Source organism: Herpailurus yagouaroundi, unplaced genomic scaffold (assembly GCF_014898765.1).
Source record: "Herpailurus yagouaroundi ecotype Mexico unplaced genomic scaffold, PumYag 139, whole genome shotgun sequence".
Taxonomy (NCBI): domain Eukaryota; kingdom Metazoa; phylum Chordata; class Mammalia; order Carnivora; family Felidae; genus Herpailurus; species Herpailurus yagouaroundi.
The window spans coordinates 81,964,408-81,991,354 of record NW_024412394.1 but is presented as its reverse complement, the minus strand read 5'-3'; the positions used below and the strand labels follow the sequence as shown (position 1 = coordinate 81,991,354).

General features: G+C 40.1%; 1 long non-coding RNA gene across 2 annotated transcripts in view; it reads left to right on the top strand.

Annotated features, from left to right (window-relative positions):
• LOC121030011 (uncharacterized) overlaps positions 1 to 26,947 on the top strand; it is a 47,537-nt gene that overhangs the window by 11,831 nt on the left and 8,759 nt on the right. The window contains exons 1-3 of one of the 2 annotated variants that reach the window (XR_005790027.1): positions 6,632 to 6,816; positions 14,688 to 14,782; positions 18,460 to 18,670. This is a non-coding gene — a long non-coding RNA (uncharacterized LOC121030011). Of the gene's footprint in view, positions 1 to 6,631; positions 6,817 to 14,687; positions 14,783 to 18,459; positions 18,671 to 26,947 lie in introns of those variants that run through there. The other variant, XR_005790028.1, reaches the window with a different exon arrangement.

Sequence of the window (26,947 nt, the reverse complement as noted above, 5' to 3'; positions counted from 1 at the left end):
TATCTAACAGCAGAAGCTGCTGAATGAAAATATTCATTCTCTGGATGGGGACATGCAAAGGCCATGTGAATGTGTAACTTAGAAGTGATTCTAAGGGGGGGAGCACCTGAGTGGCTCCATGGGTTGAGCATTGGGCTCTTGGTTTTGGCTCAGGCCATGATCCTGGGGCTCCACACTGAGCATAGAGCCTGTTTAAGCTTCTCTCTTTCTCTCTCTCGCTCTCCCCCCTCTGTCCTACCCCACTCACACACATTCTCACTCTCAAAAAAAAAAAAGTGATTCTAAGGGAAAATTATAAATAAACATCTCAGACCATTTCTACCCATTCTACTCTACAAACTTCCCAATTTGTGCTTTTCCTTTTATCCATGAGCTGATGTTTACTTTAGAGCTGTGCTATTACTCGCAGTGCTTCTAATTGAATATTTGACTTCAGCTGGATTTTAATTAAAATGGATTCAAACTGGAATGGGAGGCCTTGTGAGAGAGTAAAGCCCATCGCTGGATGTTTGGTCAGATCCCCGATGGCTGTACGCTGAGGATGCTGAAGAGAGCATCCTTTGAGAATTGGCCTATATGGCTAATAGAATCGTTTCCAATTCCTGAGATTTTATTCTAAAGATCTAAGTTAACATAATCATATTTATTTTTTGCATTTATTGTGTAACTATTCCATTTGTATGAGATATTTGGCATTTTACTTCATTTTATGCTGCCTGTTCCTTTTGTATTTATGCAGCTGCACACTTGATTTTAAAATCACTTGAGATTTGCTGGTCGTGCCTTAGGCAGTTGTCACCAAGACCCTCCCCACACCCTCCAACACAACTCACTGGAGGAACAGCTTCCCTAGGGGGAAGATGAGCAAGTCTGGAATTAAAACAGGACTATAGATTCTGGAAACTCATTTTAGGGAGTTTGATGCAAGGAGGCAGAAAAGGGAACAGAGGGACAATAAGAATGATTTATATTGCTATTTAGGAAGCAGAGAGTGAGATTTGTAAAAATAATCAAGTGTTTTCTCAAAGAAAGTGAAAGAGGCACATCCCAGTCAGTGACTAATGGGATTGCATTGGCTCCATACAGCCTTGTTCACGATGAAAATGAGTAAGAGTCTAAACTGCCTAGTAGGGTTGTTTGACTGCTGTGTTCTCTTCTCCTCATGGCTGCTATTTCAGTGGAGTTCTTTATTTTTCTTGGGTAGGTTCAGCTCATGAATATGCACCTGCTTTAATCCTCCCAGAGCCCTCCAAACTTACACGCCTTGTGAAAGTTGGTCCCTAGGTGTTGAGCAACGCTCAATTACCTGCATTTATGTCGCAGAGTGGGAAAAGTAACAGTTGGCCACTTGCTGAATTTCTTTCTCCATCAATTTCAGAATGATGTGGAGGCTAGTAAGGAGCTGTGAATCAAGTCTTTAGGTAAATGAGAGAAAGATTAACAGAGATGGATGTTAACCAGACTTACTGTGATTATTTTTGTGATATACACAAATATTGAATCATTATGTTGTACACTTGAATCTAATACATTGTATGTCAATTACATCTAAATTATATATAAAAAAAAATGGAGAAACTTGGACCCTGAACTATGGAACTGTAACATTTTAGAACCAGCAGATGCCTTAGAGATTGTCTTGTTAACCGATTTTCTACCCTGATTGTGCGTTAGAACCATCTTGGTTGCTTTCAAAAACAATGGCAATATTGGGACTCTACCCCAGACCAATTAATTTCCTTGAATTGGCCTCAGGGAAACTACCTTATTTTTCTGATAAACAAAAGGAGGACTGCAGTTTCTGTTAATTACACCACGTTCCAGAGCAAGTGGTGGCAGAGGGATACCAGTGCCTGCCTCAGGGCAGTGAGCTCCCACCAGGAAACATTTTGGTAAAATCTCATTTCTCTCCTTAATTTCAGTTTTTTTTTTCTTCAGTTCCAGATGGAAATAGTAATCTTCTATTTCTTTATGGCATTTCTTTGCCTCCATGGTCACCAAACACCAACTACATCTTTGAAGGATTTCTCTTGCAAAATAACTTGGAAACTCCAGGCTGTGTTGTTTATTTAAAGAGTCCCTGACCAGAGACACTTGGGATAAACCAAGATCATGTGGAGTTGATGAAGTTCCCCACATAAACACACACACACGCACACACACACACAAACACACACACGCACACACACACACAAACACACACATCTTGAGCTGAAATTGACTAAGCTGGTGGGTTCAAAAGGGTAAGAAATTCGGTTGGAATGGGTTAAATGTACAGGAAGGCATGCTTGTCTTCTCCCCTCTCCCTTAATTCCAACCCCTAAGCTACACTGTGGTTAAGTGGGTCACATGAGAGCCTCCCAGGTGGCCCAGCCACCCTCAGGAGGAGACACTTGTGGTCCTCTGACCTGAGGGCAGCGTTTTCCATTACAGAAGTGAAATGAGGCTATAAGGCTGGAAAGGGGACATTGTTGTTGAATGGTGGCTGACTTTTACAACCCAGAGCAGAAACTCAAAGCTTTCAGTCTTCCCTTGTCCCTCCCTGCCACATTTCTTTTCACAAAGCAACAAATTCTGGCCGGTTATCACTTATGCTCCACCCCATTCTTCTAAGTTAGCTTTTGTGCAGGAAAATAGAGAACTGTTTTCATTGCCTTATCAGTGTCCCAGGAAAGGGGAAAGGAGCGTCTGGGCTGCTATCTGCGCCTTGCATAGGGACAATGAAATGCTGAAAACAAGCTCCACGAGCAAGGGGCTGCCACTTCAGCCCCACAGAGTGTCTGTAAGGACCAGGGAAGGAGGGGCTGGGCTTAGCCTTCTGCAAACATAATAGCCCCTGGGGTGGGCTGCCGCAAACAGGAAGGGTGTGGGCAGGATCTGAGTGCAGCTGCCATTCTGCTCATGCCCCCATTCCCACAGCCTTTGATCAGCACGCAAATGGCATTTTGTGCCCTGAGATAAATGCTCGGTCAGAGGGTGTGGGGGCTGTGCAGGGGGATAAGGATTAAAGATGAAGATGTTTTATAACCTGCCTTAAGGATGTGTGCTTGAAACCTGGGATCAAGGAGGTGCTAACTACAAGGGAACAGAAAGATTTTCCAGGAGTGCATTCATTCATTCCCCAGGCATTTTTTTTCTGCACGCAGTAAGTTCAAGGCATTGTGAGGCACCTGGGTGGCTCAGTAGATTGAGCAACCAACTTCGGCTCAGGTCTTGATCTAGCAGTCTGTGAGTTCGAGCCCGTGTCAGGCTCTGTGCTGACATCTCAGAGCCTGGAGCCTGCTTCAGATTCTTTGTCTCCCTCTCCTCTCTCCCTCTGCTCTTCCCCTACTCTCTCTCTCTCTCTCCTCTCTCTCTCTCTCTCTCTCTTTCTCAAAAATAAATAAACATTAAAAAAAAAGTTCAAGGCATTGTGCTAGACAGTGTAGGAGATGCAATGGTGAATAATACACATGCTGCTTCCAGTCTAATATGGCAAATCTCATGTGTTGGAGAGGTTATTTGGAACTTTGGAAATTGTGGATTTGCATAGCAAGAGGTGGGGTACTCTTTCAGCCTGGATATATTCTTCCCCACAATAGACTCAGATACTCACTGTCCCCACCTCAGGATTTATGCTCTGCAGTTGATAATCACTGTGGACTAGGAATGCTTTGCACATTTGAAGTGGGTGGAGGCAGATTAATAAAAACAAGGGGAACTCCTTCTTAGCCTAATTTGCAAAGCTAAGACTCATACAAAAAACAAACAAATAAGCAAACAACAATAAATACAATCACAGCCTCCCAATACACAGTAAAGATTGTTATTGCACAATCAGGGAGATGTGGATCTAAATCAGTGAGAGCAGAGAGGAAGTGGCTTCTTCCAGCCAGAGCCATGGCAGTGATAGTGATGGTGGTCATGTGAAGAAGAGCCTCCGGGAAGGCACGATTCCTAGACTAGGCTTTGAGTGTGGATGAGATGAAATTGAGGTGTGTGGTGATGGCAAGAAGTGCCAAGGAGGCTGGGAATGGTAGAAAGAACAGTTTGGGGGCAAATAAAATATCATTAATAGGGCACAGTGGTGGGGTGAGCACATCTGGTAGAAAATAGCTCACTGTGGGTAAGACTGTATATGTTTACCCCAAGAGGGAAGGCTGGAAAACAGTGGAAGGCTATTCTATAGAAGTCTTTGAATGCAGACTAAGACCTTAAACTGTGATCAGGCCACAGTCTATGGGGAAAACCCACCACTTACCAACCCTAGACTTTTCCACAGCCTGAAGGAAGGTCCCCAGGTCCTGTGGTGTAACACCTTGCCTCTGGGCCACACACAAAAATGAGGGCACTACACCATGAAAAGTCAAAAAATGGCCAGAAACCTTTCTGAAACTCTAGGCAAGATGTCTTACCATCATTGGTTGGTTCATAAGACAAATATCTCAGGGAGGTGTCTTTTTAAATTTGTGATTGAATTATAATTTATAATATATAATTAATTTATATTTAAAATAATTTTTATTTATAATTTAATAATGTCCTGGCATCATTCCAGGCCTTAGGAGTGCAGCACCAAACAAAAAACTCAAAGTCCTGTCCCCAAGGAGCTGATATTCTAAATGGGGAAAAGCAGCCAACAAATAAATGTAGTGAGTCAGGGTTAGGAGGCAGATTCATGCAGGGTAAGATGTTGAGAGAGATGGTGGTGGTGGGTTAACTTACATAGGGTGGTCAGGGAAGGCCTTCTGGTAACTGAATGACATTTGGGCAGCAGCATGACTGAAGTGAAAGAAAAGCATTCCAGGCAGAGGGAACTGGGGGGGAATTTGTCAGTTCTATAGTCAATGGAAGGAAGAGGGACATTGCCACGTCCACTTATGATGGATACAGGCACCTCCTCTCTGAGGTGAGGAGATGAGCAAGGGAAAGCCAGTATTGCATGCTTGACCTGGAAACAATCCCATGGCCCCGCTGGGGGTTTTGTTCCTTGGGCAATTCTGGGTGTTTTTTAATATAGCCTTCTTAGGATGGAGGCAGACAAAGTTTACCAAAAATATCTCCATAAGCCCTGATTTTGGTGAGCAATGCTGGATTAGGAAAACACTGTGGTTTAGAATGCTTCTATGACACTGAAGCTGGTTTTTGCAAGGAGACTGTGAATTTTATAGAGGATGGTGGATTGTTAGGGATGGAAAAGTGTTTCTTATAGGTCAGTTGTTTATTAATCCAAAAAAAATTTCTCCTTTGAGGTGAAAGGGCGGATCCATCTGTCTTGCCCACTTGAGCCAACAACACACCAATGAATGGTGTCAGAGTTTTTTTTGGCAGAAGAAATCCCTGTTAATACACTACAAAATTTGGTATATTTCCCCATACCCTACAATTGCCTGCTGCTCCCCTAAATGTTATGTAAATATAGTTGGAAAGCTTTAAAAAAAAAAAGCATGTATAATAAAAAGAAAGAAAATGTGGGGAAAAATTGGTAAGTGGAGTGAGTCACATATTTTGGTATACATATGTTCCTGAAAACGAGAAAGTTGAACCATAGAAGTACTTCCTGAGGGCTAAAATATGAAGAAAAAAAGCAAAAAGAAAAAAATCCTAATTAAAAAAATTTTTTTTTCAACGTTTATTTATTTTTGGGACAGAGAGAGACAGAGCATGAACGGGGGAGGGGCAGAGAGAGAGGGAGACACAGAATTGGAAACAGGCTCCAGGTTCCGAGCCATCAGCCCAGAGCCTGACGCAGGGCTCGAACTCCTGGACCGCAAGATCGTGACCTGGCTGAAGTCGGACGCTTAACCGACTGCGCCACCCAGGCGCCCCTAAGGGGGGGTCATTTTTAATAAGGACACTGAATAATTCAGATGGAGGTGGCTCAAGTAACATACCTGAAAAATATATTGCTCTTAAATATATTCATTCTAGAAGTCTAATTTTTACGAATAACGATGTCCCTTATAGTTGACTACAAAAATTAAGCCTGCTTTATCACCTTGTCTTATTATGTACTCTTATTTTTTTTTTTTTTTGTAACCTCCAATCCTATTTACCAAGAAAACCACACTTTCTCCCACACCTTTTCCAATCATCACATCTAATGAATACAAGCACTCAAATAATTAACTTCACTTAGCTCTCTCAAAAGTGTAGATCTCTATGGGCATGTCTCCCAAGCCACCAAGATTGTGTTGAGGTCTCTGGGCATTACAAACACATATGTGTAAAATCACTGATTTAGAGGCACATGGATACATGCCCAGTCTCAACTGCATATAGGTGTCCAATGTTCATTTAGATGTATCCAGCTTAATAAGCAACAAGCCTTAAGTGGGCCCATGGTCATTGTGTAATACTGGAACATGCTTTTGCTTGTGTTTACGATTACAATGGCTTGTGGGTTCAGGTTGTATTTATATAGCACTGTAACAAACAAGGTGAAAAATAAAAAAAGTTCAATTAACGGGCTAATTGTGTGACCTTCATCGTATATTGATGATTTTATTATTTTCTAACTTTGCCAAATGAGTGAAGTATTTTAGTGGATGACAAGTACAGACAAGTGCTGGGCAAGTGTTCCATCTGATGTATGTTATTTTTGTTACAGCTTAACTTCTTGAAGATCTGTTTTATACAAAACCAGTGTGTGTACTGGCACAAGGCTTGGTATTTACTTTTACCAAAACGTAAAACTCCACATGCAGATTGAGACACCTGGCTCTGCAGCATCCAGGCTCATTTACAATACAATTGCGCCTTCTACCAAGGTTGGCATTGCTGGTGCAGCAACATTCGTGTTCATTGTTTTGATTTGTCATAATATCTGGCTGAAGAGTAAGTACTATATTCCTACAAGATAGAGTCAATTGCTGGCTTCTCACAATAATTTTTTTTCCCCCATTTGAAGTGGCCTGTGTGAGAGGCAGATGGCTAAGTGATTCCATTACGCATGGCATCTCACACATCTTAACCAATTAGAAAAGGCTGTAGAGAATTACATGGAATTAATCCCATCCAGAAGGTCTAGGGACAGCCTCATCTACTCAAACTCTAGTTACTTGGTTTACAATGTCACAAGAGTCCCTTGATGGGATTAAAGCTGTGTATCTCTGGGCAGTTTGTCTATTATTTCTTGTGAACAGTGTGTGGGGGTGGTGGGGGGGCTACAACTGTGTCAGCATTTGTTGGGGGTTAACAGTAAGCTCTCACATTCATTTTATTCAATCTGCCAAGCCGTGAGACCCTTTGAAAATGTCCACTTCTTTTATACTTGTAAAAACCATGCCATTTAGTTGACTTCTTTTGGCTTTTTCAAGTGTTTGTTTTGAAGTTTCATTTATACAGGAAATAGACATAATCACCAATAAATTTAACTTTAATAACTGAGACCCTGGGAGCCTTTCCTGGTTGGCAAAAAATTCCCTACATGCTGCAAATCCTCCTTATGGGATATCCTATTTCTTATCTGGAGTTGAAAGTCGGGATTAATCCAGATGATTAAGAAAATCTTTCTAAAAGATACCCTGCATCCTCTTTAAAATTAAACTCTCCTTGGAAGTTTCCTTTCTTTTCTTACTAAAATCATAATGTCAATGATAAAAGTACATCACAGGAATTTTGGTATTTTCCACAGGTATGTTTAAAACTCAAAGACAGTGGGATCCTCCCAATTTACTATTCCACAAAAAATGACATTAGAATATAATTTTGAATCTAATTATTAATAATTGATATTAATTTGACAATGTATGCAATATACTAAAGAAGTTGCAAGTGTATATAAAGAAAAGCTTTTGATTCTTTCATTTAAGTTATCCATTTGAAAAGCTCCCACATCATATATACCATATATATGTGTTTCAGTGAATACACATACACACACACACACACACACACACACACACACTTCATCTTCTTTGTAAATTCCTAAAGCCAGACACCCTCCAGCAGATAGTGTTACTGAAGGTTTCTGTCCCTTCCTCTTTGCTTTCCAAGGCATGGAACTCACACTCTCCTTCTCAAACAGGCAGATATACTATAAAAAGTAACATCAACCATGGGAAACATAAAGGGAGAAGGGATATGCCATAAACAGGGATAAACATCTTCCATTATGCAAATCTGCAAGATCCCTTTAAGCACAGAACTGCTCCTTGTCCCCACTGTGGGCCCTCTTTCCTGTCCAGGGACCTATGAATGGGGTCTTTCCCTCTTAAGTGACCCACCATGAGAGGCTTAGATAAGGCACAAAGTTGCCCTCACTAGACTTCAATCCCCCATCTCTGCAACAAAGTGGGAAAGTTATACTTTTGTTAGCACTCTATCAAGGAAAAAAAAAAAAACAAGGAAAACATCCACTGGACAAAGCCTACTTTGTGTGCCGAGAAACCCTGATCCTTGACTATTGTGTCTAGTCTTGTTTATGCAAGAAATGATTTTTCAGTATTTTAGCAAAATTATCAGCAGGGAAATTTTAATATTCTATATGTTTATTTGGTTAGTACACTCTCCAATATCTAGAGGAAGAAAACATTCAAAAAAATTTCTTTAAACAGAGGAAAGAATCAAATGTTCATTTCTGAATAAGAAAGCTCTCACTGTGAAATGCCCTGATACAGTAAGAAATGTACTTTACGCCAAACTTTAAGAAACTTACTCTATACATAGGATGTGTGGATATGTTCTGTGTTTATACTTTTTTATCATATAGTTTATGTATAGTTTAGTTTATATATTTATATATATATTTAAATATATAAAATATTTATATATTTAATACATATATTTAAATATATATTTATATATACAGTTTATATATTTATGAAATATTATTATCTCAAGTCTTTTATGTGTGAACAAGTGCAACTATGAGACTCAATGGCTTTCTCTGACTAACCCCAAAGCCCAAGTAGGCTTTAAATTATATGTAGTGCTTTCAGCATGTGACAGAGGCAGGAAATTGAGGGAGAGGTAGAGAACGCCAAAGACAGAAGTGGGTTTAGAGATCCCATGGCCCAGGTTCTAAATCTCAATTCCACACTTCACTCATTAATAGACCCTAGTAAATATTATTTTGTTTTGATTTTTGAGCTATGATGCTAGGATAATAACATCTCCCTTACAGACCTGCAAGTACTCCTGTAAAAACCTCCGTTGTAAAGGAGGCATGAGAAATAAGCTTTGAAAGTGGTTGGTTAAGTACCAGAGGTAGGTAACTGCAGAATGGCTTGGTTTTCTTTCTATCTCCCCTGGAGAGGACAAAGGGTCTTGAAAAGACCTTTGCTCTATTATGCCAGTGAATTTTCAAACTAGAGTCTGTTACTCACTCAACAAGTATTTATTACTGACCCTAGGCCAGGCAGTATGTCAGATATTAGAAGAACTCTGGAAAATGATTCAGGAAGCTTCAAATGTTTGATCTGAATTTTATTCGAAAAAAGAATAGAAATGGCATGCATGTTCAATATGCTGGATATCAGGCTGACTCTTGATAGCACTGGTGTTGTAACTCGTGTACTCAGGTTAACTCGTTTTTGTGTAGAGTCAGAATATAGCTTCTCTTGCCTTCTCTGAAAATATTTTTACTTCTAAATGTGCCATTGATTAGGAATGTAATGGTGCTTAAACGTTCCTTTAAAAAATTCAGGCCCACTCATGTGTACTCATGTAAAACTGTACAAGCACACGACTGTGTTACATGAATGCTGGGTTCGGTTACATGAATACTGGGCTCGATAAATGCCAGGTCAGGCCTGGGGATCTGCCCAGAATCTGCTCTGTTCACTATGTAACTACACAGCTATGCAAAAACAAATGGCAAGCTACCTTGTTCGAAACAGTTCTTAAGTTGTAATTTTGAGTGCTTCTCTTCTGGCTTTTATATTTTTGAGAAGGAATGAACAGTTACTAACATATTCCTGATGATACAGTTTTTTACAATAAATATTTCCATCCACTTTTTCAAAGAGTATGTTGAGATTGCCAGGGGAGCTATGCAAGAGTGTCGGCCTTTGCAAAGACTTCTACAGCTGAATTAGGATTTGTCTCAGTACTGTGCAACCAAAACGAAGTACAGCAAAAAATGAAATACTGAGGCTGATTTCAAATTATTTTCTAAATCAAAACACTGGTTGTGCTTAATGATGGATTTGATAATAAGCCAATGTTGTAAATTAATTACATAGAAGAGGGGCGCCTGGGTGGCGCAGTCGGTTAAGCGTCCGACTTCAGCCAGGTCACGATCTCGCGGTCCGTGAGTTCGAGCCCCGCGTCAGGCTCTGGGCTGATGGTTCAGAGCCTGGAGCCTGTTTCCGATTCTGTGTCTCCCTCTCTCTCTGCCCCTCCCCCGTTCATGCTCTGTCTCTCTCTGTCCCAAAAATAAATAAACGTTGAAAAAAAAAATTAATTACATAGAAGAAATACACTAGTAGAATAATGTTTTGCCTGTTTCTATGCTGGGGTATTAAGTGCTCTTAAACAAGTACGGAAACCATGGCTTGAGGTATGACTTTCTCCAAAAGGAAGGCCATAGCGAGACAGCAGCAGAAGTAGTATAGAAGCTCTGTTTAAGGCAGTGCTGTTTTCCTTGTTTCTGGAGAAAAATGTAAATGTAACCCCCAGACCTGTAGTTTGCATGGTAACACAGACACAAGTGTTCTATGACACAAGTGAATGTCGAATAAAGTTCGAGTGAGATGGTCTCAATCATATTTTACCCATTTTGTGTATAACATCCCTTTTGTAAAGGCATTATCAAATTGCATGCATCTCTTCCCCCAGACTCAGAACCATCTGGGGATCTGCCCAGAATCTGCTCTGTTCGTTCACTATGTAACTACACAGCTATGCAAAAACAAATGACAAGCTACCTTGTTCGAAACAGTTCTTAAATTGTAATTTTGAGTGCTTCTCTTCTGGCTTTTATATTTATGAGAAGGAATGAACAGTTACTAACATATTCCTGATGATACCGTTTTTTTACAATATCATCCTCTCTGGACAAGGCTCATGTGGATTCTTCTGGTTCTGTAGGGCTTATTTCTCCTTTCACTGAAATGTCAATTCGTGCTTAATTCTTTAAAAATCACAAGAAACATCACGTGGATATTCAAAAATGAAGACCACAAGCTTTATAAATATTCCTATGAGAATGTTTCCCTGCTGTGGTCAATATTTAGAGTCGCGTACATTCACAGTGTCCATCGTTATTCTATTGAGACCAAGGAGTAAATATCACTTCCTGTTTCCAGATCTTACAAGCTGAGAGGAAGGAAGGAAGAAATAGGGAGCAACCTGTTGGCTGCTGAAGCTGATGCTTCCCTTAAATAAGGATTGGATGGAAGCTATATGTTGCCTCAAAAAGCTTTTGTGCATTTGGGGGTGGGGTAAGGGTATTAGAAAAGCCTGTATTAGTGTAGTGCCCTGCATGGGTAATGATGTTCAGTTATTACCCCATTTACAGTCTTAATAGTTTAAATGTTGACCTTTATATTGGTGATGATTTACAGTTACTTTTTGATCTGTTGCACCTATACTAGACAATTAAATAGATGCAAATTTCCAACTAGGAACTAGGGATATATTTTGTTTTATCTTATTCTCTAGGACATTAGTGTGATAAAACTGTCTTCCTACTTGCCTATTCCTTAATACTGGTTGCCTGTTTCCTTTGATCCTCTTGGTCCAGTGAGGTCAAGTCATATTCCTCTCCTGAAATCTGTTTGCAGGTTAGCACTGGTGGTATCAGCCTTGCTGATGCTACTTTTCATTTCTCAATCTCTGGCTTTGTCTAGTGCTCCTTCTACTGCTTTCTCTACTGCTCTTTAGGACTTGTTCTACATTTTTGTTCATTTTCTGTTTCTAAGACTACTCCCTTCTGTACTTTTGCATCCATGTCCATAGGTTTTCAATAGGACTCTCGTGTATAGAACCCAAATAACTGCATATAAATTCTGCCATTTTTCATTTTGGAACTATGCCCCGCCTCCAAGACTAGGTTAAGATGAACAATAGATTACCTCTCTCAGAACTAGAATAGTCCCAGGGTGCCTGGGTGGCTCAGCTGGTTAAGCATCTGACTTTTGGGTTCGGCTTAGATCATGATCTCATGGTTTCCTGAGTTCGAGCTCTGCATCAGGCTCTGCACTGGCAGTGCAGAGTCTGCTTGGGATTCTCTCTCCCTCTCTCTCTGCCCCTCCCCCACTTGCCCTGTCTTTGTCTCTATGAAAATAAATAAATAAACTTAAAAGAAAAAGAATTGGAATAGTCCCTATTGGTCACCACACAGCTCGACTGAACATGAGCTAGTTACTAAACAGTGGAAAGATCCTTGATCATCCAGTCTCTCTCATCCTTCATATGAGACACTTTAAACAAAAGACACTCAGAGCTAATCATCTGAAAATCCTGCCAATGTAAAAATAAGCAAAACTTCAAAAACGTGTTAAAACAGGTGGAAAGGGATGTATGCTTATGCTTAACTCAATAAACATTTGAAATCATTGTTTTCCTTTTACAAAATAATTATGTGGGGGCAAGAGTAGCCTAGAGGTTAGATTTGGTCTGAGTTCTTGAGGTATAAGCATGAAGAGGACTTACTCTGTGTTCTCGAGCAAGTCACTCCTTGCATTTATTTCCCTAACTCTAAAATGGAAATAATGCCTCCATCCTGAGGGTCCTGGGGCTTACTGTCAGAGAAGTGCTTTGGAATCCACCACTGAAAGGCGCTCAGCAAGTTCAAAGCACTTATACTAAGAAAGGTTTATCATATTTATAAACCAGTAAATCCCTCCCACGGGTGTAAAATGATTCTTACTAATTTTATTCCCTACACACACCAAAAGAAAAGCTTCAGATTCTTCGATACCATCAACTTAACACAGTGCTCCAGCTGTGTCCAGGCACAAAACTCTTCCCATCCTCTTTTGATTTGCCCCACGCGCTGAGCCCAAGACAAAAGAACGCACTACTCGCAAGTGTGACTCATGTGAAAATTGAAACTGCATGCTCCATTTTATTAAGGGCCTTGCTTTCTTTCAGTGGGTTAGAATAATTGGGAATAAAGATAAACACTGTAAAATAAACATGAACACGGAGTCCAATAAAGTAGGTTTGAATCAGCTGCTCCCCAGCAAACCTAGTGGACAAGTGGGGAAACTGCAAGAGGCAAAAAGCTATTGATGATCCCAATGCATTACTTCACTAGGTGCTTCATTTAAATACATGACTTGAATTAATAGAAACAATGTCTAATTATAAGACACATGATAATTGTAATAATCAGGGTTTATTCAAGAGAAGAGGGAGCCTAGAAGAGAAGAGGGCACCTGGCCAGCAGCATGGATGGATGGCAGAAAGGTTGAAGGCCCAACAGAAGTGATGTTATCTATCGCAGGTTATAAAGGGAGAAAAGAAGAAAGATCCAGACATTCAGTGTGTGCCAAGTGTGCCAGGCATCACGCTAAGCACCTTACATGCACCGTGTCTTGTAATCCTAATAATGAATTTGCAAGATAGGCATTACGATTACTTTTATTGAAGCTGACACCTTGGGTCATTTTTCCAGGTACTAAATAATAGAATAAGAAAACTGTCTGGTTTCATATGACTCCCACTCACACTGTTGATAGCACATCCTGGCACCATTTTAGAAAACAACTCTGTTGATTCTGAAAACTATTGTTAGGTTTTTCATTATGATTTGTCACTAAGCACACTAAAATACTGTTAGTTTCCATCTTGGCTTGGTGTATCTCTTTCACCTCTCTGTAGCAATATTCCCTCTTCTTCAACAATATTTGGATTGAAAACCTGTTTTTTCAATAATTATATTGAATTATGTTTTAAATATGTTATTGGTAGTGAAAATACACACGTCAGGTCTAATGATTGGTATCTCCCTTCTGTCCTGATTTATCGATAAGGGTGGAGAGGCATTGAGATGAATTTGAGAATTTTCAAGAAATCTTGGCAAAAGGTGTAAGAAGAGAGAACAACTTTTTGAACACTTCTTTCAGGAAATTTGTTCCAAGTTGTGTACTAGGAAAGGAAAACTGTAGTTCTGGGAAATCCCATGAGGAGAAACTAGTGTGTGGATTGCTCTGAAGAAACCAGTTCTTGTCCCAACTGTTTGTGTCCTTCAGTGTCTGCCTCCAGAAAGTCTCTAGAAAGGAACTTGTGAGATTAGCTCAAAACTGTCCCCTGACCCACTAGTGCCTTGGCATTCTTTCTTTACTCCCCTCTCTCCACCGCTCTCTAGGTTACTTCTTTCTTCTCAAATCTTCAGTTTCAATTCCCTAGTAGCTTCTCTCTTGCCCTGGAGCCTGGGGCTAGGGATTGCCTTTGTTTATTTACTAGACACTCAGACTTTCAGCTGCTTTCAGGACAGTATCTGGGGTCTCTCTCTTCCATCTGAAAAACTAAAGGATGAACAAGGTCAGAGAGCCATAATGTTTCTTCTTCAGTGACCAAAGAGCACTGGGTTGCAATTCATCAAGGCCTGGGCAGGAGTGAGGCTCCCATACCTGGAAGTCCCTGTGGGGGCTTGATACTCATTAATTTAGACAAGTCTAAAACCAGCAAGGAGGCTAGCCTTACCATACCCAAGTGTGTAATCTTTGCATGCACAGTGTTTTGAAGTAGCATTTGAATTGCAGTCTTAAAGTGTCTTTTGCACTCTAAGATTCTAAGTATCTCTTTCACTGCAGAGAATGAGGTAAGAGAATGACAATTGAAGCTTGAACCCACTGCTTTTGAAACACAGCTTTGAGAAGACGGCCTGGTCTCTGGCACATGAAACTAGGTATGTATCAGGAATATCTAGGAGACTCTGTGCTTAGGAGCTTGCTTTGCTGTTTTTGATTAAGATTTACTCCACATGGTGGAGCGCCTGGGTGGCTCATTCGGTTAAGAGTCTGACTCTTCAGCTCAGGCCATGATCTTGTGGTTTGTTGGTTCAGGCCCTGTGTCAGGCTCTGCACTGACAGTGAGGAGCCTGCCTGGGATTCTCTCTGTCTCCCTCTCTTTCTGCCTCTCCCCTGCTCGCTCTCTCTCAAAATAAATAAACTTAAAAAAAAAAAGATTTATTCCATGAAGGTATTTCCAATGTCTCTCTGCTGTCTTTTCTTGTTACCACTTTTATTTTTCTAATCTTTGGATCTTAAAATTCTTCTTTTCTCACCCTCCCCATCTATTTTTATGCCTTTTGTTTCTTTCTATAATTAATCATCTTGAAGAAGAGCTTAAACTCATGAAGCAAAAGGTTTTCATCTATATCAGCCCTATACAATAGAACTTTTGGAGATGATGGAAATTTTCTGTAGTTGCACTGTCCAATACAGAACTTGTTAGCCATATGTTGCTACTGAGGGCTTAAGTTGTGGGTAGGGTGGCACTAAACAGTGACAACACAGCAGAGACTGGGGAGAGAATTACAGAGAGGAACAAGGTAGAAAAAGGACTCCTTTAATTCTATGATTAAAGTCCCGGATTGCTTGCTCCCTACTCCTTACCCTGAAAAATGGCTCATGTGCATGAAACCTGCCAAAATAAACACAGCAAACACTTAGGAAACTGAAGTTGGTGCGCAATATCACATCTGCAGATTGGACTCTGAGAAGCACATAGGTGAGGGAGACCAAAATAACAGTACAAAGCTTTTGAAACTAAATTGACATTCAAACCACAGTCCACAAAATGGAGTCAAGACACGTTCAGGGTTGATTGCCTGCTAAAATATATGATTTAAAAAGAAACCTGATTCTTCTAACTCAATCCTCAAACTGTTAAGGAATCAATCCAAGTCCCAGAAAAACCATAACTCAAATGAGAAAAGACATGCAATGCCATGATCGCACAGAGGTTGGAGTTAAATGACAAGGTTGTCAAGCAACTGTCATGAAAATACTCCAACAAGAAATGCACGAAAGGGAAAATGAAACAAACAGCAATGGGAACTAATAGAAAACAATCAAACAGAAGACGTAAATTCTAACACATTGTGAATTACTTTGAAAGTAAATGGCTCAGCCCCTTTCCTCAGCTGCTGCTAAAGTGCTTGGTCCGACTGAGGAAGCTTCACTTTATCCAGCAGCGCCCAATCTCCCCACCTCCGCCTCTGTCTGGGAGCTTGCGGGCATCTACTCGGGTCTCACCCTGCAGGATGATGAGGTGTCGGTCAAGGAGGATGAGGTCAATGCTCTCATTAAAACAGTGGATGTAAATGTTGAATCTTTCTGGCCAGGCTTGTTTGCAAAGGTCCTGGCCCACATCAACATCGCCAACATCAGGAGCCTTGTCCATAAGGTGGGGGCTGGTGGTTCTGTCCCAGCAGCTGGGCCTGCCACCTCCACCCCTGCTGCCCCAACTGAGGAGAAGAAAGTGGAAGCAAAGAAAGAATCAGAGGAGTCTGATGATGATGTGGGCTTTAGTCTTTTGACTAAATCTCTTCTTTAACCTGTTCAATAAAAAGCTGAACTCTTATAAATAAATAAATAAATAAATAAATAAATAAATAAATGTAAATGGCTTCAACTCACCATAAAAGACAGAGAATGGCAAAATGGATTCAAAAAATTATGATCCAACTATGGGCTGTCTAGAAGAAACTCACTTCAAGTCTAGGTATGATACAGGTAACTTAAAGTACAAGAATGGAAAAAGATACATTGTGCAAACATTAATCAAAAGAAAGCTGGAGTGCCTATATTAATATCAGACAAAGTAGACTGTGGAGCAAAGAAAATTAACAAAAAGTGGTATTACAAAATTATCAAAAGGGTCAATTACCTAAGAACACATAACACTCCTAAATATGTATGTTCTAAGCAGCAGAACCTGAAAAAACATGAAAGAAAAATTGCAAAACTGAAAGGGGAAATAGACAAACCTGTAACTAGAGCTAAGGCTTCTGTTAGTAATTGATAAACCACCAGACAGAAAATCAGCACAAAACCTGAACATGAATGTTCATAGAGGCTTTATTTGTAAATCAAAAAATGAGGATGGGTGGGAGGGAGAGGAGGGTGGGTGATGGGCATTGAGGAGGGCACCTGTTGGGATGAGCATTGGGTGTTGTATGGAAACCAATTTGACAATAATTTCATATTAAAAAAAAAAAACCTGAGAGATGCCTGGGTGGCTCAGTCAGCTGGTCATCCAACTCTTGATTTCGGCTTGGGTCATGATCTCACGGGTTCATGGGATTGAGTCTGCCTCGGGCTGTGCGCTGACAGCCCAGGGCTTGCTTGGGATTCTTTCTTTCCTTCCCTTTCTGCCCCTCCCCTGTACATGTGCTCTCTCTCTCTCTCTCTCTCTCTCTCTCTCTCTCTCTCTCTCTCTCTCAAAAGAAATAAATAAACATTGAAAAAATTAAAAAAAAACACTTAGAACAACTTAAATGTCTTTCAGTAGGTGGACGGATAAACAAATTATATTACATCCATTGCTACAGAATGAATGTGAACCCCCAGCTTTCAAATTCATATGCTAAATCCTAATGTCCAGTGTGATGGTATTTGAAGGTGGAGACTTTGGAAGGTGATTAAGTCATGAGGGTGGAGTTCTCATGAATAGGAGTAATGCCCTTATAAAAGAGAACCCATAGAACTCTGTTACCCCTTGCAGCATGTGAGGACATGGCAAGAAGATGGTTGTCTATGGACCAGGAAGTGGGCTCTTGCCAGACACCCAATCTGTAGACACTTTGATCTTAGAATTTCCAGTCTCCAGAATTATAAGAAATATATTTCTGCTTTTTAATAAGCCATCCAGTCTATCACATTTTGTTACAGTACAGCAGCCCAAATGGACTAAGATGTCCATACGATGGAATACTACTCAGTGATAAAAGAAACAAACTGCAACAGCATGTTGGATATCCATTATGCTGCATAATGAAAAGCAATTATATTCACGTTACCTTCTCAAAATGACAGAATTATACTGATGAATGACAGATTAGTGTTTGCTAAGGGTTCGGGTTGGCAGGAGGGCAGGACTATGAAGGGATGGTGAAATGGTTGATGATGATCTTGATGATTATCATAGTTCTACAAATCTACATGCACGATAAAATGTCATAGAACTATACACCCCCCACGCCCGCCAAATGTGCATATTAAAACTGGTAACAACCCAAATAGTGTCTGTAGTTTAGTTAATAGTATCGTACCACCGTCAATTTGATGGCTTTGATAATTATCCTATGGTTATGTAAGATATTACTGAGGCAAACTGGGAGAAACATCCATGGGAACTCTCTGTACTATTTCTGCAACTTCTGTGTAAGCCCTAAATTATTTCAAAACAAAAATCTTTTTTAAATGTGGCGAGAGCAACCAATCAACTGAATTTTTAGTTTAGTTTGCTTTTATAAATTTAAATAGCTGAATGTGGCTACTGGCTACAGTATTGGATAATGCAGGTCAATACTAAGTTTTGCCAAGTAACCTTTTTATTTTCTTTTGTTCTTATTCCTAGGCCTCTGAAGAGAAGTTTCATCTATGAAAAATTCACCCAACACATAAAATATAACCCATATTATTTAAATCTCCCTTAATCAAGTATAATAAATACTCTACAAAATTAGAGCATGATGAAATTCAAGGTTGAAAAGTAATGCATTTGGTCATTTTTCATTTTCTATCCCATTACGGTGACTATTGTGGATGGGAGAATATTAATTCCTCAGGTAAGTTGTAAAGGTTTTAAAATTCATAGCCTTGTTTTGTAAGCTCGCTGAATAGGAAGAAGTCTGTAGTTGTTTAGAACCTTAATTATCTCTTTTTACTGACAAAATCTAAGCAAGTTACTACCTCCAAATCCCTAGGAATGAACAGTTGGTCTTTTGACTCTCCCTGCCAAAATAAGTGACTTTAAATCTTTGCCAGCACAGGTTAAGAGATCAACTCTTCTCTCAGAGCTCACTGAAGTCAAACTCCTCTGACTCGCAGAAGGGGTTTGATTCTGCTCTCCCTTTTCGTTCATTCTCTTCTACTTTTCCCCAAGCCTCCTACTCTAGATAAAATATACAAGCTTATAGTGAGGCAAATTCATTGTGTGCTGCCTCAACGATCCTCACTCCCTGTCCTGCCCCCACACAAAAGCTAGAGTCTAATCATAATGAACTGCCCCTGCTTTCCTGGAGACACTCAGGGGTGGACACTCAAGGTTATTTTGGGACTGGTGGCTCTAAACCTCTCCTTCTAACCACTTCTCTCCTTCCTTGGTGATGGAAGCTGTTGTGACCTCTCACCTTGGGGAAAGGTTAAGCCTGGTTGTCCAGAGATTTCCAAACAGGAATAATACTAGGATTCTCTTCAGTGGCGTATGGGGGGTAGGGAGTAAGCATTAACACTACCATTGTTTAGGATTGCCAGCTCACCATGATAAAGTGCATACTGACTTTTAGTTGTTTTTTTTAAGCAATTTTTTAAGTTTATTTATTTATTCAGTGAGGAGCCTGACATGGGGCTCTATCCCACCAGCTGTGAGATCATAACCTGAGTCAGAAGCTTAACCGACTAAGCCACCCAGGCGCCCCCTTTTAGTTGGTTTTTATTACTGTTCGAAATTTTCTACAGATGGTGCACCCACTTGTTGCTTGTACTAGGGAAAACTACTCTTTAACCCTCCCTTCAGAAAGCTACCGTTTTCTCCCATCTGTGTCCAGAAGCACACCCTGCTCTCACCTTTCCAGACAAATGGAGGGAGACTCAGACATGACCCTAAAGTGTAAGTTCTGAAAGACAGGAGATAGTCTGATTCCCTCTTGGATCTGGAACAGGTAACACAAATGATTGGCTCTAATCTGTGTTTAGGAAGTTATTGCTAAATAAATAGAGAAATGAATTAGTTTTTATTTCACCGAAAGAAATGACCACTTTTCTGTTCTCTTCATGCTAAGAGATGATCCCACGAAATAGATTTCACTGCACTTAACTGAAAAATACCTCTCAGGAGTGATAATTTCCAGTTATCAAGGGCAGTTTTCCAGGTAAAGGGGTACCTGTGAGCCATTAGCAGATCAACTCACACTAGCTGTGGGATAAGTGCACTGGCCTGGAAAAAAGGGATCCTGCCAGGGCACCAACAGCATCTATGATACTCTATCCCTTACACCACTCATATCCAGTTGTTTCCCACATGAAATTCACTCCATCCTGGAAAAGATTTTCCAAGCTCTTTGGTTATGATGTTTAGAGGTGGTGGTTAGCAGCTGACTTACATCAATGGCTGAGTCATTCTGTCCACAGTCATTTCATGACTAATGAATTAAATGGAGCTGATGAAGACCATGATCCATTTACCTTTTAAGTCTTTGAGGATGGTACCAATCTCTGCCTTTCCATCTGGAATATAATATTGTTTTTGATGTATTACCTTAGAAATTTCAGGGGGTATTCATTTTGGTTTTTCCCACTGTAACAGCTCTTTATCTACAAATCATTGTGAGGGTTTTCACAAACGTTAAGTACACATATGCTGATTATAAATTTAGCAAGCCAGGAAATAACCGCAGGGTAGATTCATGGACCCTGTGCACCCACTATGAGATGGACCCAGCCTAGAACTCTGGACCCAGATATGGCTCTTCTCTAACAGGAGGATCCATGATGGTACTCTGTGTCCTTAGGTATCATAGTCAACTCAGATTCCTGATTCAACAGCCCACTTTCCCCAGTGTATCTTTATTTGAGTAAATGGCCATTGGCCCCATTGTAGAAGGAGGGAAACACTACTTTATACAGTTTCCATGGTGTTGCAAGTTAGGACGCAATAGGTTATGGGTCTAAGAACTAGCTAAAGTCTGTAAACTGATGAAGGGATCATGATTTTCCACTGAGTGGGTAGACCTTAGCGTTCTGTTCATCTATTCATGATATATCTTGATTGCTGATATACATTAAGCAAGACCCCTATTGACTTGTCCGTCAATCTCATTCTGGGAACACCATTTTCCATTAGGTAGCTCCATAGGTCTCTTTGAACACAGCCTGTTAGTCCGTCTGCTGTGCACTTTGATAATCATGCCCACCTTGCTTCTGGCCATCTGGCCTGTGCTATTCTGAGGTCCTATCATCCCCATTGCTATCAGGGAGCACAGTGCTATAGGAGGATCTCCTATCCTTTTAATCCTCACCTACATGGGACAGCCACTGCAGCTTCTCGACAATGCTGGTGCCCCTCTCATCCAGGAGGGGAGGCTGCAATATTGTGAAAGGAAATTCACCAGGGAAGAAGGCAGCTGTGAACCTCCAGCAGCCCAAACTCACAGCAGCTGTAAGCTGGATGCAACAGGCTGAAGAAGGGAATCTTGACAGGGCAGAATGGCATCCACTTCAAGGTCTTTCCTTTCTGCCCCAGATCCCTACTACATGGGTTTGCCTTAGTCCTTACAAATAATGACATTATCTGTTCACATGACTATTCCTGACCATAAAGGCTTTCTTTATGGTGTAACTTAGTTTAATCTCACTACTGAGGTGTTTTCTCAGTGGAGTTTATAAGGTTTTTCTGAATCCTGCATGAATAATGACTTTGACCAACTTATCTTTGTTTTCCCTGCTATAAAAATTTTGCAAATATAATCTTTCAATCCATATGACTCATGCCAAATGACTACTAATTTTTTTCCTGATGATAAAGCATCCATAATTCTTGTAGTAAATTTGAAAAGTAAAGAAAAACATAATGAAAAAATAATCTTATCTGACTATCTGAATATAACCGTCGTTAACAATTACATTTACTCCAGAGCACCTGGGTGGCTCAGTTGACTAAGTATCCAGCTCTTGATTTAGGCTCAGCTCTCACGGTTTGTGAAATATATCTCCCTGTGGGGCTCTGTGCTGACAGCATGGAGCCTGCTTGGGATTCTCTCTCTCCCTTTATCTCTGTCCCTCCCCCACTCTTTCTCTTTCTCTCAAGATAAATAAACTTAAAAAAATTGCTTTAAAAATAAACAACTAAAAGTCAGTATGCACTTTATTATCATGGTGAGCTGGCAGTCCAAAACAATGGTAGTATTAATGCTCACTCCCTATCCTGCCATGTTCCACTGAAGACAATCCCAATATTATTTCTCTTTGGAAATCTCTGGACAACCAGGCTTAGCCTTTTCCCAAGGTGAGCAGGTGCAGGCACAGGCTCTCTCCCTCTCTCTCTAAAAGAAAAGAAAAAAAAATTGCATTTACTCCCAAATATTCCTCTGTGTGTGTGTGTGTGTGTGTGTGTGTGTGTGTGTGTATAGGTACATATATATCCTATTTTTTTCTTTTTTTCTTTTTTTTTCAACGTTTATTTATTTTTGGGACAGAGAGAGACAGAGCATGAACGGGGGAGGGACAGAGAGAGAGGGAGACACAGAATCGGAAACAGGCTCCAGGCTCTGAGCCATCAGCCCAGAGCCTGACGCGGGTCTCGAACTCCTGGACCGCGAGATCGTGACCTGGCTGAAGTCGGACGCTTAACCGACTGCGCCACCCAGGCGCCCCTATCCTATTTTTTTTTCTTAATGTGACTTTATGTGACCTTTATCATGCCATTAAAAGTAATATTTGTAAGACCCTTTTTAACAACTACATGATATATTGTCATATGATTGTACTTTTATTAATGTAATTAATTTATTTGAACACTCTCCTAATTTTGGACATTTAGATCTTTCTTAATGTTTCAACTATTATTATAAATAACATTGCAGTGGGCATATTTTTTTAATAATTGAAGTATACTTGACATACAATGTTATATTAGTTTCAGGTGTACAACATAATAATTCAACAATTCTATACATTAGACAATGGTAAACACATTTTTTTTTTGTCTGCCCTTCTAGTCACTTAATTCATACAGTATTCCTTTAGCTGGCAGGTATTCACTCAGTCCCCATTACAAGCCAGAGGCACTGTGCAGTCAGCTAAGCACACAGCAAAAGACAAGGCAGGCGCTCTCTGCCCTCCCTGCTGCCATGGAGGTCAGGATCTGCTGGGGAAATAAATCTGGGAAGTACAGCAGGTCCAGGGGTGATGATGACTACGAGGGGAAGTGCAGTGGGTCTTGTGTCTTTGTGAGCTTGGGTGATCATGACAAAATATTACAGACTGGTGGCCTAAACAACAGAAATTTATTTTCTCACAGTCTGGAGAGTGGAAATCTGAGATCAGGGTGCCAGCACGGTCAGGTTCTGGGGAAGGTTCTCTCCCTGGCTTTCGATGGCCACCTTTCTGTTCAGTGCTCATGTGGCCTTTCCTCGGTGCAGGTGTGCCGATAGAGAGATGTCTTTTTCTCTTTTTATAAGGCCACTAATTATGTTGGATTAGGAACACTCTTACGACCTCATTTAACCTAATTGTCTCCTAAAAGCCTTATCTTCAAATACAGTCCCTTTGGGGGTTAAGGCTTCAACATATAAGTTGGGAGGGGCAGACATCAGTCCATAGCACCTTGGGAGCATTTCAGGAGAGAGTCTAGTTGAATATTTTTTTCAAATGTTTTAAAAAATTGGAGTTCTAGTAATTTGCTTTTTAATTTGGATGTACCCTTTTAGGCTTGCCAGATTTAGCAAATAAAAACAGAATGTTAAAAAAATTAAAATAAAAAATAAGATAAAAATACAGAATGTTCAGTTATATTTGAATTTCAGATAAACAGCAAAAAATTGTTAGTATAAGAGTGTCTCTTACAATATTTGGTGTTCTTGGGGTATCTGGATGGCTCAGTAAATATCTGACTTTGGCTCAGATCATGACCTCACCGTTTGTGAGTTCCAATTCTGCATGGAGTGAGCTCAAGCTCTGCTTGGGTGAGCACGGGACCCGCTTTGGGTAAGCCTTGCTTGTCTCTCTCTCTCTCTCTCTCTCTCTCTCTCTGCCCCTCCCTCACTTGCGCCCTGTCTCTCCTTCAAAAAAAAATTTAAAAATGGTGTTCTGTTTTTTTCTCTGGCAGTCCTTTTCATGCTTCAATGTGATCAATGCTACTTTTTTATTCGTGTAAGGGATTATATCCTATGAATTCGTTATTCTGCAGGACACCAACTTAAATGTTTGTGTGTTGAATTAATATAAGGACAGTGAGATTAAGTGTTTTTAAAGTGTCCAGGTAAAACTGATTGCTACATTTGTCTGACATTTCTGTGGGAAGACACTTCAAAGAAAAGATAGTCTCCTATTTTTTGCCAAATTTGTAAGCCTCTGTTATTATCTGACTAAAATTTGTATTATTTACACTACATCTGTTTCTAAAGCATCAAGACATATATACTTTTCTTCACTTTAAAATAAAATTTTAAACAGAAGGAGGCTTATTTAAGAAAAAGTATTCTCACTTCCTCAGTAATTCTTCATGGAACCCCCATTATGAAGTGAACATTTAACTTCCTTTGACAAGTCCCTACTCCTGGAAAACTACTTTTTATAAATACTCAGAACAATGTGGCAATGGTGTAGGGCTTTCAGAAGACGTGTGGCTGTACCTCTTCACATTAATCCTTTGTCCTGAGGCTGCCATTCACTGTATTTTAGGCAAGGTAGCTCTTATCTCAAGAGTAGGGTTTCAACTGCTAGCATACTTTCTGACTCTCGATCACTTTCTCTGCCTTAAAGGCTTTATAACTGTTCCTTGAAAAACACTCAAGCCAAGAAGGTGGCACAATTAGCATTTGCCTCAATACTCTCACAGAGGCTCTACCCAAGATAATTTTACACTCAGCCACAGACACATTATACGATTTTTTTCAAGGGATTACCAATTGGAAATGAGAGCTGAAATGTATCCTATACAGTACAATTGTACATACAAAGTGCTAACGTCTTAAGAGACACAATGTCACCCTATCTATGGAATCTAGCTGCCCAACGAAATATTCAGCAAATATTTATTACATGGCAGTATCTGATTTGAATGTTGATGTCCTCTGAATTTCTTTACTGGTCTCCAAACTCCTTTTCAGATTTCCTAAGAGAGCTTTTCTTTCTCTTCTCACCTCTAAGTCCATAAACACAGCGCATTGTCTCGCTTATCATCGCTAAAGAAGCAAGGTCTACTTGAATGACCCAAGCTCCCAGCTAGTAAATGCTCAGTTGTAAACTGTTGGGGATGGAGAACATAAGAACCTAAAATTATGTTTTGCTCTTAGTTGGATTTCGATTTAATCGTTTCGAGCAATGGGAAGCTGTGAATTAAAACTATTCTTGTGAAGGGTTGGAGGGAATACTTTAGTTTTCTGTATGCAAAGGAGGTATTTTTTTTAGAAGTCTGAATTACAAATGTTTTAATACAGAGTTTTAAGTAACAGCTGTTTTGCATGCACTCTTCTTGACTGGTAGTGACTTCCAACATCTACAGTCCCTTTCAAGATCTAAGCTTCATGGGGATAGTAAGTTTTGTTTATTTTGCTTATTTCTTTATTTCTAGTGCTGGGAGCAGTATCTAGTGCATGGTATATTCTCTTTAAATATTTGTTAAATGTATGAATAAATAAAATACAAGCAAAAAATGTACTTGATTTCACTTCCCAGTGTATAATCATGAACAAATGTTTGGTGAAGTAAGAGGGATACTCATAATTAGCACTAATTTCGTTCCTACTGTCGAGGTGGGTGTTCATCGGGTGTTCATACCAACTCGTTCTAATTGATGTTTTCAGAACTCCCCTTGCCAAACATTAGTGACTTTTGTCCTGCCATGTTTACATACCTGAAACCAAGCACAGGCACTTTTTGAAGTTAATTAAAGATTCACTTATGTTAAACATTTCCGGATGATAGCAAGAGACCAACTTGGCAGACAATAGAAATAATCTCTAGTGCTTCCTTCTGTGATTTTTCTCAGACAGGTCTTGAAGGGTCTGGTCCTAATGGGATTGATAGAAGCGAGATGGGGCGATTGGGAGATGCTGTGAGACTTAGGTTGCCTACAGCAGGAGAATGCAGGTGAATTCACAAAGATCACCAACGTCATCCTCTGCATAGCTGAGTGCTCATTATCCAGGACAAATATAAAATCCCCTTGCTGGCTTCGGCCTGCCAGCCAGTGCCTTTCTGGTACGCCTTTTACTTATTTGTTGTTGGGTGTTTGAAGGCTAATACCAGCTTAAAAGATAACTTTATCAGATTGCTTCCCAATTTTATCACCTGAAATTACCCTTTTATTTACTTTCTCTCATGATATACTCAATTTTTGAAAGATGTTACCCACATAAAAACTGTATTTATAGAGTAATAATTAATTTCCCATTTCAGTTTTATTTTACGAAACTCTGCTTATCAAAGTTTGGCATCAGAAAGTGATAAGCTATTATATCAGGTGTTGATTTAGTTCCAGCCAAGAGCAAAGAGATTCAGTGTTAACTGGAGGAAGTGTATTATGGGTAAAATAGATGACTGTCTTTGGGCTCTTTGAAATATTCAAAGTAGTTCCTGAGGACCTCTGGGGGTCCCAGGCTGAGAATCACATTAGGCTTTACATTGGGACCAACTGGAGAGCTTGAAAGTCCTGGTGCCGAGGCCCCATTCCAGAGCAATTAAATTAAAATTTCTGTGCCCCGGCGTGACTTGATTTTTTTGAAATAATAAATTCATGTGGTTAAAAAAGTCCAACAATACAGAAGAGTGATTTTAATGCATGACTAGGGTTAAAACCACTACACGGTGTAGCATATCTAAAGCAAATGTTAAAAAGAAAACAAAAGTAAAAACCGGGAAAAGAAAGGAAAAAGAGGAAAAAGCCTGCCTTGGAGGATGCATCGGTAACTGGGAGAAAAGCTTTTCGTACTCTGGGTCTGGCCTCTGTCGGGCTAATGACAACTCCTGAACATGAAGGCAGATGTGTCCCCTCCCCCCTGAAGCCTCTCCTTTCCCCAGGGCACAGTCTCAATAACAGACCAGGGCACTGCCAAATCCGACAGGAAACAGGAGAGTGAGCTCTGACTCAAGATGTCTCAGGATTAAATTCCCTGCATTCAATT